We start from the raw sequence: 11,396 nt of genomic DNA, 5'->3' as shown, positions 1-11,396 counted from the left end.
TCTTTGGCTAAAGGAAGTACTCAGAGGAGGACTCAGCTTCCAGCATTCCAGCAACTTGGGGTATTATGGTGTCAGTCCTAAAGTGGGTATCTGGGGAGCACACCACAGGATCCACTACACTTGTGTCTTGTAGTTTAGTCTTGGTTTCTGTTTTGGGACAGCATTTTTTTCTGGTATATTTTCATCTGTCAAAACTTGTGACTCGTTTCTGTTTTTTGTTCTTTTCTTACAGTAATTTTGTATGGATACTGATTTTTTTTTGGTTACTGTTATTCATGTTTGAATGTTTTGGATTTTTCTGGGTCAGCTTTTACAGATGGATCTTTTGGAGAGAATGGAGAGGGGTTTGAATGCCTTTCCTGGTTTTTCAGCTCAAGTGCTCCCTCTTCTGTTGCTATAGTGAAGAGCAGTTTTCTTTTTTTTTTTTTAATAACAAATTTAATCAGTTATACATATACATATGTTTCCATATCCCCTCCCTTTTGCGTCTCCCTCCCACCCTCCCTATCCCACCCCTCCAGGCGGTCACAAAGCACCGAGCTGATCTCCCTGTGCTATGCGGCTGCTACCCACTAGCTATCTACCTTACGTTTGGTAGTGTATATATGTCCATGCCTCTCTCTCGCTTTGTCACAGCTTACCCTTCCCCCTCCCCATATCCTCAAGTCCATTCTCAAGTAGGTCTGTGTCTTTATTCCTGTTTTACCCTTAGGTTCTTCATGACATTTTTTCTCCTTAAATTCCATATATATGTGTTAGCATACAGTATGTGTCTTTCTCTTTCTGACTTACTTCACTCTGTATGACAGATTCTAGGTCTATCCACCTCATTACAAATAGCTCAATTTCGTTTCTTTTTATGGCTGAGTAATATTCCATTGTATATATGTGCCACATCTTCTTTATCCATTCATCTGATGATGGACACTTAGGTTGTTTCCATCTCCGGGCTATTGTGAATAGAGCTGCAATGAACATTTTGGTACATGTCTCTTTTTTTTTTTTTTTTTTCTTTTTGCGGTATGCGGGCCTCTCACTGTTGTGGCCTCTCCCGTTGCGGAGCACAGGCTCCGGATGCGCAGGCCTAGCGGCCATGGCTCACGGGCCCAGCCGCTCCGCGGCATATGGGATCCTCCCAGACCGGGGCACGAACCCGTATCCCCTGCATCGGCAGGCGGACTCTCAACCACTGCGCCACCAGGGAGGCCCACATGTCTCTTTTTGAATTATGGTTTTCTCAGGGTATATGCCTAGTAGTGGGATTGCTGGGTCATATGGTAGTTATATTTTTAGTTTTTTAAGGAACCTCCATACTGTTCTCCATAGTGGCTGTACCAATTCACATTCCCACCAGCAGTGCAAGAGTGTTCCCTTTTCTCCACACCCTCTCCAGCATTTATTGTTTCTAGATTTTTTGATGATGGCCATTCTGACTGGTGTGAGATGATATCTCATTATAGTTTTGATTTGCATTTCTCTAATGATTAATGATGTTGAGCATTCTTTCATGTGTTTGTTGGCAGTCTGTATATCTTCTTCGAAGAAATGTCTATTTAGGTCTTCTGCCCATTTTTGGATTGGGTTGTTTGTTTTTTTGCTATTGAGCTGCATGAGCTGCTTATGAATTTGGAGATTAATCCTTTGTCAGTTGCTTCATTTGCAAATATCTTCTCCCATTCTGAGGGTTGTCTTTTGGTCTTGTTTATGGTTTCCTTTGCTGTGCAAAAGCTTTGAAGTTTCATTAGGTCCTATTTGTTTATTTTTGTTTTAATTTCCATTTCTCTAGGAGGTGGGTCCAAAAGGATCTTGCTGTGATTTATGTCATAGAGTGTTCTGCCTATGTTTTCCTCTAAGAGTTTGATAGTTTCTGGCCTTACATTTAGGTCTTTAATCCATTTTGAGCTAATTTTTGTGTATGGTGTTAGGGAATGATCTAATCTCATACTTTTACATGTCCCTGTCCAGTTTTCCCAGCACCACTTATTGAAGAGGCTGTCCTTTCTCCACTGTACATTCCTGCCTCCTTTATCAAAGATAAGGTGACCATATGTGCGTGGGTTTATCTCTGGGCTTTCTATCCTGTTCCATTGATCTATCTTTCTGTTTTTGTGCCAGTACCACACTGTCTTGATTACTGTAGCTTTGTAGTATAGTCTGAAGTCAAGGAGCCTCATTCCTCCAGCTCCGTTTTTCGTTCTCAAGATTGCTTTGGCTATTCGGGGTCTTTTGTTTTTCCAAACAAATTTTGAATTTTTTTGTTCTAGTTCTAGTAGATTGCTTTGGGTAGTAGAGTCATTTTTACAATGTTGATTCTTGCAGTCCAAGAACATGGTATATCTCTCCATCTGTTTGTATCATCTTTAATTTCTTTCATCAGTGTCTTATAATTTTCTGCATACAGGTCTTTTGTCTCCTTAGGTAGCTTATTCCTAGGTATTTTATTCTTTTTGTTGCAGTGGTAAATGGGAGTGTTTCCTTAATTTCTCTTTCAGATTTTTCGTCATTAGTGTTGTAGGAATGCCAGAGATTTCTGTGCATTAATTTTGTATCCTGCTACTTTACCAAATTCATTGATTAGCTCTAGTAGTTTTCTGGTAGCATCTTTAGGATTCTGTGTATAGTATCAGGTCATCTGCAAACAGTGATAGTTCTACTTCTTCTTTTCCGATTTGGATTCCTTTTATTTCTTTTTCTTCTCTGATTGCTGTGGCTAAAACTTCCAAAACTATGTGGAATAATAGTGGTGATCTTGTCTTTTTCCTGATCTTAGTGGAAATGCTTTCAGTTTTTCACCATTGAGAACAATGTTGGCTGTAGGTTTGTCATATATGGCCTTTATTATGTTGAGGTAAGTTCCCTCTATGCCTACTTTCTGGAGAGTTTTTATCATAAATGGGTGTTGAATTTTGTCGAAAGCTTTTTCTGCATCTATGGAGATTATCATATGGTTTTTATCCTTCAGTTTGTTAATATGGTGTACCACATTGATTGATTTGGATATATTGAAGAATTCTTGCATTCCTGGGATAAATCCCACTTGATCATGGTGTATGATCCATTTATGGTGCTGTTTGGATTCTGTTTGCTAGTATTTTGTTGAAGATTTTTGCATGTTTGTTCATCAGTGATATTGGCCTGTTGTTTTCTTTTTCTGTGACATCTTTGTTTGGTTTTAGTATCAGGGTGATGGTGGCCTCATAGAATGAGTTTGGGAGTGTTCCTCCCTCTGCTATATTTTGGAGGAGTTTGAGAAGGATAGGTTTAGCTCTTCTCTAAATGTTTGATAGAATTCACCTGTGAAGCCATCTGGTCCTGGGCTTTTGTTTGTTGGAAGATTTTTTATCACAGTTTCAATTTCAGTGCTTGTGATTGGTCTGTTTATATTTTCTATTTCTTCCTGGTTCAGTCTTGGAAGGTTGTGCTTTTCTAAGAATTTGTCTATTTCTTCCAGGTTGTCCATTTTATCGGCATATAGTTGCTTGTAGAAATCTCTCATGATCCTTCGTATTTCTGCAGTGTCAGTTGTTACTTCTCCTTTTTCATTTGTAATGCTGTTGATTTGAGTCTTTCCCTTTTTTCTTGATGAGTCTGGCTAATGGTTTATCAATTTTGTTTATCTTCTCAAAGAACCAGCTTTTAGTTTTATTGATCTTGGCTATTGTGTCCTTCATTTCTTTTTCATTTATTTCTTTTCTGTTTTTTATGATTTCTTTCCTTCTGCTAACTTTGGGGTTTTTTGTTCTTCTTTCTCTAATTGCTTTAGGTGTAAGTTTAGGTTGTTTATTTGAGATTTTTCTTGTTTTTTGAGGTAGGATTTTATTGCTGTAAACTTCCCTGTTAGAACTGCTTTTGCTGCATCCCATAAGTTTTGGATCGTTGTGCTTTCATTGTCATTTGTTTCTAAGTATTTTTTGATTTCCTCTTTGATTTCTTCAGTGATCTCTTGGTTATTTAGTAGTGTATTGTTTAGCTTCCATGTGTTTTTATTTTTTACAGTTTTTTCCTGTAATTGATATCTAGTCTCGTACTGTTGTGGTCAGAAAAGATACTGGATATGATTTCCATTTTCTTAAATTTACCAAGGCTTGATTTGTGACCCAAGATATGATCTATCCTGGAGAATGTTCCATCAGCACTTGAGAAGAAAGTGTATTCTGTTGTTTTTGGATGGAATGTCCTATAAATATCAATTAAGTCCATCTTGTTTAATGTGTCATTTAAAGCTTGTGTTTCCTTATTTATTTTCATTTTGGATGATCTGTCCATTGGTGAAAGTGGGGTACTAAAGCCCCCTACTGTGATTGTGTTACTGTCGATTTCCCCTTTTATGGCTGTTAGCATTTGCCTTATGTATTGATGTGCTCTTATGTTGGGTGCACAAATATTTACAATTGTTATATCTTCTTGGATTGATCCCTTGATCATTATGTAGTGTCCTTCCTTGTCTCTTGTAACATTCTTTATTTTAAAGTCTATTTTGCCTGATATGAGAATTGCTACTCCAGCTTTCTTTTGATTTCCATTTGCATGGAATATTTTTTTCCTTCCCCTCACTTTCATTCTGTATGTGTCCCTAGGTCTGAAGTGGGTCTCTTGTAGACAGCATATGTATGCGTCTTGTTTTTTGTATCCATTCATCCAGTCTGTGTCTTTTGGATGGAGTATTTAATCCATTATACACTTAAGGTAATTATTGATATGTATGTTCCTATTACCATTTTTCTAATTGTTTTGGGTTTGTTTTTGTAGGTCTTTTCTTTCTCTTGTGTTTCCTGCCTAGAGAAGTTCCTTTAGTATTTGTTGTAAAGCTGGTTTGGTGGTGCTGAATTCTGTTAGCTTTTGCTTATCTGTAAGTGTTTTAATTTCTCCGCCAAATCTGAATGAGATCCTTGCTGGGTAGAGTAATCTTGGTTGTAGGTTTTTCCCTTCCATCATTTTAAATATGTCCTGCCACTCCCTTATGGTGTGCAGAATTTCTGCTGAAAGATCAGCTGTTAACTTTATGGGGATTCCCTTATATGCTATTTGTTGCTTTTCCCTTGCTGCTTTTAACATTTTTTCTTTGCATTTAATTTTTGCATTTAATTTTTGATAGTTTGATTAATATGTGTCTTGGCGTGTTTCTCCTTGGATTTATCCTGTATGGACTCTCTGTGCTTCCTGGACTTGATTGACTGTTGCCTTTCCGATAATAGGGAAGTTTTCAACTGTAATCTCTTCAAATATTTCTCAGTCCCTTTCTTTTTCTCTTCTTCTTCTGGGATTCCTATAATTCGAATGTTGGTGTGTTTAATGTGTCCCAGAGGTCTCTGAGACTGTCTTCAGTTCTTTTCATTCTTTTTTCTTTATTCTGCTCTGCAGTAGTTATTTCCACTATTTTATCTTCCAGGTCAGTTATCCGTTCTTCTGCCTCAGTTATTCTGCTATTGATTCCTTCTAGAGAATTTTTAATTTCATTTATTGTGTTGTTCATCATTGTTTGTTTGCTCTTTAGTTCTTCTAGGTCCTTGTTAAACATTTCTTGTATTTTCTCCATTCTATTTCCAAGATTTTGGATCATCTTTACTATCATTATTCTGAATTCTTTTTCAGGTAGACTGCCTATTTCCTCTTCATTTGTTTGGTCTGGTGGATTTTTACTTTGCTCCTTCATCTGCTGCATATTTCTCTGTCTTCTCATTTTGTTTAACTTACTGTGTTTGGGGTCTCCTTTTTGCAGGCTGCAGGTTCGTAGTTCCTGTTGTTTTTGGTGTCTGCCCCCAGTGGGTAAGGTTTGTTCAGTGGGTTGTGTAGGCTTCCAGGTGGAAGGGACTGGTGCCTGTGTTCTGGGGATGAGGCTGGATCTTGTGTTTCTGGTGGGCAGAACCACATCTTGTGGTGTGTTTTGGGGTGTCTGTGAACTTATGATTTTAGGCAGCCTCTCTGATAATGTGTGGGGTTGTGTTCTTGTCTTGCTAGTTGTTTGGCATGGGGTGTCCAGCACTGGAGCTTGCTGGTCGTTGAATGGAGCCGGGTCTTAGCGTTGAGACAGAGATCTCTGGGAGAGCTCTCGCCAATTGATATTATGTGGGCTGTGGCGTCTCTGGTGGTCCAATGTCCTGAAATCAGCTCTCCCACCTCAGAGGCTCAGGCCTGACACCTGGCTGGAGCAGCAAGACCCTGTCAGCCACACAGCTCAGAAGAGAAGGGAGAAAATAAACAAACAAACAAACAAATAAATAAATAAATAGTTATAAAATAAAATTTAAAAATTATTAAAATACAAAATTTTTTAAAGTAAAAAAAAAAAAGGAGAGCAACCAAACCAGTAAACAAATCCACCACTGATAACAAGCGCTAAAAACTATACTATGATAAACATAAAAATCAATGACTAGTCTGTCGCATACAGCAAACCCCAAATCTACAGTTGCTCCCAAATTCCACCACTTCAATTTTGGGATGATTCGTTGTCTATTCAGGTATTCCACAGATGCAGGGTACATCAAGTTGATTGTGGAGATTTAATCCACTGCTCCTGAGGCTGCAGGGAGAAATTTCCCTTTCACTTCTTTGTTCGCACAGTTCCTGGGGTTCAACTTTGGATTTGGCCCCGCCTCTGCATGTAGGTCGCCCTCTGGTGTCTGTTCTTCACCCAGACAGGAGGGGGTTAAAGGAGTGGCTGATTAGGGGGCTCTGGCTTACTCAGGCCCGGGAGAGGGAGGGGTACGGAATGTAGGGCAAGCCTGTGGTGGCAGAGGCCGGCGTGATGTTGCAACAGCCTGATGTGTGCTATGTGTTCTCCCGGGGAAGTTGTCCCTGGCAGTGGCGGGCTGCACAGGCTCCCAGAAGGGGAGGTGTGGATAGTGACCTGTGCTTGCACACAGGATTCTTGGTGGCTGCAGTAGCAGCCTTAGCATTTCATGCCCATCTCTGGTGTCCGCACTGGTAGCCGCAGCTTGCTCCTGTCTCTGAAGCTCATTTAGTTGGTGTTCTGAATCTCCTCTCCTCACACACCTTGAAACAATGGTCTCTTGACTCTTAAGCAGTTCCAGACTTTTTCCCCGACTCCTTACCAGTTAGCTGTGGTAGTGTAGCCCCCTTCAGGCTGTGTTCACACAGCCAACCCCAGTCCTCTCCCTGGGATCTGACCTCCAAAGTCGGAGCCTCAGCTCCCAGCCCCTACCCACCCCGGTGGGTGAGCAGACAAGCCTCTCAGGCTGGTGAGTGCTGGTCGGCCCTGATCCTCTGTGTGGGAATCTCTCTGCTTTGCCCTCTGCATCCCTGCTGCTGAGCTCTCCTCTGTGGCTCCGAAGCTTCCCCCCACCCACCCCACCGTCTTCCACCAGTGAAGGGGCTTCCTAGTGTGTGGAAACTTTTCCTCCTTCACAGCTCCCTCCCAGAGGTGCAGGTCCCATCCCTATTCTTTTGTTTCTGTTTTTTCTTTTTTCTTTTGCCCTACCCAGGTACATGGGGAGTTTCTTGCCTTTTGGGAAGTCTGAGGTCTTCTGCCTGCGTTCAGTAGGTGTTCTCTAGGAGTTGTTCCACATGCAGATGTATTTTTGATGTATTTGTGGGGAGGAAGGTGATCTCCACGTCTTACTCCTCCACCATCTTGAAGGTCCTTCACCTGTTTATTTGTTCTTTTGTCTCTATCTTGTTGTTGCTGTTGTTTTTAAAATTTCTGTAGTGTGCTAGGTCTTAATAGTTTGTATTATTATCCTCTTTTTAATTTTCTTTTTCAAAACTGACTCATCTTTTCATGGGCTACTATTGCATATACATTTTATTTTGGCTGTGCAGCTTGTGGGATCTTAGTTCCCTGACCAGGGATTGAAACCGGGCCCTTGGCAGTGAGAGTGCAGAGTCCTAAACACGGGACCACTAGGGAATTCCCTCCATATCTTTTTTTTTTTTTTTTTACATCTTTATTGGAGTATAATTGCTTTACAATGGTGTGTTAGTTTCTGCTTTATAACAAAGTGAATCAGTTATACATACACATATGTTCCCATATCCCTTCCCTCTTGCGTCTCCCTCCCTCCCACCCTCCCTATCCCACCCCTCCATCCATATCTATTTTAGAATGAGCTTGTCAAGTTTCTAAAAAGTTCCAGCTTACATTTTTAAAAAGATTTGAACTAATTGATTAATTTGGGAAGAGTTGACATCTTTACTAAGCTAAATTGTTTTATCTAAGAATGTAGTTTATCTATTTTTTCCGATCTTCTTTTATATCCTTTATTAAAGTTTCACGTTTTTCAGGGAAAAGTTATTGTGTCATATTTGTGGATTAATTGTTAAATATTTTATAAGTTTTAGCACTGTTGTGAATGGTAGCTTGCCATTTCTGGTTTGTTATTGCTAGTGTAGAGAAATAATATTTGTTTTTCTGCAGAAATTTTAAAATAAATGTTTAACTTTATTACATGTTTTATTCTGCAAGTCTTGGGATGAATATGTGATTTTTTTCTTCTTTAATTCATAGATATGGTCAATAACATTGATAGTTTTCTCATGCTAAGCCATTCTTGTGTTCTTGGAAGAACATCTTGATGGTTGAATTTGGTCATATAATATTTATTTGCATCTATTTTTTAAAATCTATTTTCCTTAGTGACATGGATTATGATTCTCTTTTCTTGTACTGTCTATCTGATTTTGGAATAATTTTTTTCCTTCTTTTCCTATTTTCTGGAACAATTTAATTGATAAAAAGATTACTGTTTCCTTGAAGGCTTGGTAAAACTCACTATAAAACCATATAAGCCTGAGGCTTTTTTCTAGGGATAAGGTCTTAATTACTTTTCAGTTGATTTGTAGCTATTTGGTCTGTTCATATTTTTAATTTCTTTTGCCAATTTTGGCACTTTATAATTTTCCAAAAATCATCTACTTCACTTAAGTTTAGTGAATGAGTCTATAATTAACCATAATATTCTTTCCTATCTCTGTTGTAGCTGTTGCTAGTTCCCTTGATTTCATTATGTGATTTGAGTATTTACATGTTTTTTGCTGATTAACTCATTAGAGAGTTGTCCATCTTACTCATCTTTATAAATAAAATGGCAAAAATCAGTTCTAACGTAACTGAAATTACAATAAATATTAATCAGTTAAATCCATCAATAAGAAGACAGAAACTCAGATTGGAGCTCAGGCTGGATTTAAAAATTAAGGTCTAGCAATATATTATTGTGAGACACACTTAAAATGAAAGAATATGGACAAATTGAAAGTAGAGATATAAGTAGATATTTCAGTCTAATATGAGCAGAAACACCAAACATACAAATGCAGGGACAAAACAGATAGCAGTGTTATATAAGGTTCAATGTACAAATTCAAGATGAAAAGTATCAGGGACAAAGCATAAGGAGTAGGCAGACTATCAGGAGCTTAACCATGTGGTGATATCAAGTGGATAGTTGGATATATAGGACTAGAATTCAGGGGCAAAGTTCAGAAGCAAAATAAAAGCTGAGATATAAATTTGGAGTCATCAGCATATATATGATATTTAAAGCCATAAGACTGAGTGAGACTATCAAGGAAGTGTAAACAAGAAAAGAGGTCCAAGGAGTAAACTCTGAACCACTCCAACGTTCTGAGGTCAGGGAGATGAAGAGGAACCAGCAAAAGGATAGAAGTGGCCAGAAAGATAGGAGCCAAACGAGGAGAGCATCATGTCCTGGAACCACGTGAAAAAATGATTTCAAAGGAAGAGAGTGATTAGCAGTTTCAAATGTTGCTGACAGGCCAAATAAGAGGACGACTGCAAATTGACCTTTGGATTTAACAATCTGGAGGTTGTTGGTGACCTCCCTAGGAGCAAGTTTGATGATGGAGTTGGGGCAAAGACCTGATTAGAGTGGGTTCAAGAGAGGAGAGTAATTTGGGACAGTGAGTTTTCACAGTTTTTTTAAAATTAATTGATTAATTTAGTCAGTTAGTTTGGCTGCGTTGGGTCTTCATTGCTGCATGCGGGCTGTCTCTGGTTGTGGCGAGCGGGGGCTACTCTTCGTTGCGGTGTGCGGGCTTCTCATTGCAGTGGCTTCTCTTGTTGCAGAGTATGGGCTCTAGGCACACGGGCTTCAGTAGTTGTGGCATATGGGCTCAGTAGTTGTGGCTTGCAGGCTCTAGAGCGCAGGCTCAGTAGTTGTGGTGCACAGGCTTAGTTGCTCCGCAGCATATGGGATCATCCTGGACTAGGACTCGAACCTGTGTCCCCTGCATTGGCAGGCGGATTCTTAACCACTGCGCCACCAGGGAAGACCCTACACAGTTTTTAAAAGGAGTTTTGCCGCTAAAGGAAGGAGAGAAATGGGACAGTAACTGGCAGAGGAGGTGGATCTAAGAGAGTTGTTTGTTTGTTTTTAAGTTAAAAGTTAAGAAAAATAACATCATGTTAGAGAAGCAAAAGTCGGTACTGAGAGAAATGGGAGAATTACTGAACCAATGTCCTTGAATAGAAGAGATCTAGTGTGCAAGTAGAGAGGCTGGCATTAAATAGGAGTCATATAGTTCATCCATAGGTAACAAGAGAGAAAGTAGAATATATAAGGACAAATTCAGATAATTAGGGAGATGTGGTGGTTAATAATGTGGAATTAATAATGAGTGCTTCCATTTTCTCAGTGCAGTAGGGAGCTAGGTCATCGGCCAAGAAAGAAGATGGAAGAGAAGGCTACAGAGATCTGAAGAGACAGGAGAAAATACAGAATTTTGTCCAGGAAAGTCAGAGTGAATGGATTAGGGAAACATAGTATATTTGCCAGGCAGCATTATGGGCCACTTGAGGTTAGTGATTATTTAAAGTAAGACCAGTCAGCAAGTTTGAATGTTTTCCTGAAGCTACATTCAGCTTCCAGGGTGCAGCTGTGGAGTAGGCAGAGAAAACTGGATTTAAGTTGGGCTGTGGTCAGCCAGGGAGTATTTCAGAGCAAGAGAAAAACAAATGAGTTCGAGTTGAGAGCGTATACCAGAAACTGATTATAATTATAACTATGGAATTCTAGCTGGGTTACAAAGGAAGTGAGGACATGAAGGGGTGAGAGACAGTAAGAAGGTGGTAGAATTAATGAAGGAAAGGTCTCTGTGGAGTTCAGAAGGATTGTGGAGTTGGGGTACTAGAAGGAGAGAGCTATAAAGAGGTGATGTTTGGAGAATGAATTATTTGAAACCAAGACTATGGAAGGGTTGCAGTTTTCCTTTTTTTTTTTCCATTAGTCATATCCTTGACAGGGTCAAGGATATGACTAATGGGTAGAGGATTAAATCTCTGAAGGAGAACAGATCAAAGCATTGTGAGGCCAGGTGTTGGAAAGAGCTATGTGAATATTGAAATTACCAGGGATTATGACAGATGTACTGGATAAAAGTGACAGTGAGCAAGGAGGAAGTAAATGACTGCAACA

Source organism: Mesoplodon bidens (assembly GCF_964165515.1).
Source record: "Mesoplodon bidens genome assembly, chromosome: 11".
NCBI classification, from domain to species: domain Eukaryota; kingdom Metazoa; phylum Chordata; class Mammalia; order Artiodactyla; family Ziphiidae; genus Mesoplodon; species Mesoplodon bidens.
This window is presented reverse-complemented; position numbering follows the sequence as displayed.